This window comes from Acyrthosiphon pisum, chromosome A2, assembly GCF_005508785.2.
Source record: "Acyrthosiphon pisum isolate AL4f chromosome A2, pea_aphid_22Mar2018_4r6ur, whole genome shotgun sequence".
Taxonomy (NCBI): Eukaryota; Metazoa; Arthropoda; class Insecta; order Hemiptera; family Aphididae; genus Acyrthosiphon; species Acyrthosiphon pisum.
This window is the reverse complement of record NC_042495.1, coordinates 85,469,332-85,470,551: the sequence shown is the minus strand read 5'-3', so window position 1 is coordinate 85,470,551 and position 1,220 is coordinate 85,469,332.

The following is a 1,220-nucleotide window of genomic DNA, read 5'->3' as shown; positions in this document are numbered from 1 at the left end:
CATGACCGATATGGACACTTCACTATATAGCTAACACTTGGTATATTTTTGAAAAAAGTTCAAAGTACTTTCTAAACTTTTCTGAAATCTCTAATTAGTAATTTTTACCAAAATTAGTCAAATAATATTATTGAATATAAAAGCTACAAATATAAATTCAACTCTTATATTTGTGATATAATTTCTTAATTCGAGGTCATAACGCGACGATTTGATTCATGCTGTTACCTCATCTCCATAAGTAACCAATGGCATCCATTTATACAAGGTAAACAGAAGGACTTGACGAAAAAAAAATGATGCTACTTAAACGTATGACAAATTTTTTTAAAATTATATGATTAGTAAATAATTTAAGAAATACACCCATGTCAGTAAATTCCCAAAAAAATATTTTGAAAAAAGTTATTACGTTCCAAATTCATTTAAGTAATCAAAAAAATATTGATATTTTAAAAAATTTAAAAAAATAAACTACTTGACTTAGATAAATGTTTTTAGTATCAAAATTGTTCTTATAATAAGATTCACAAATTGGCTATTTTGAATATAATATCCAAAAAGTTTAAATCAAATTTTAATTTTTTTATTTTTAGTGTTAAAAAATAAAAATATTTTTTTGTATAATATATGTGTAGCGCAAAGTAACTATAAATAATGTATATAGAAAAAAAATTTAATATTGATTAGAACAAAAGTTATTCCAAAAGTCAGTTCTATCTGTTACACCCTGTATACAAAAAAATACTTATTAGTAATTAGTAACTTCTACTATAATCTGACATCTGTAGCAAAAAAAATTCGATTTCCGTCGTAAATCTTAATTCTCTGTGGGAGCACCTCTTGAAAATGCGGATTTTGGAAAATCCTTTCTCAGTTCACGAGTGGTACAAAGGTACTATCAACGTGTTAAGTCTCTTGCTATCATAGATTATAGACTATACGTAGATCAGTCTCCAATCAGTAGGGCAGTCGGAATATGTTCGATTATATATGTGTATAATGTATAATAATGTGTATAATAATCAAAATAATGATAGATGATAAGGGAGATATATAAGTACCAATATATGTGATACCTATATTATAAAGGAAGTTTTTTAAAACAATATACATATTTAGTTATTATCTACAAACATCTTTTATATATTTGTTTTGTCTTTGGGTGAATGTTAAATGCATTACCTTCCACATTTTTACCTTGAGTGTATTTTAATGAT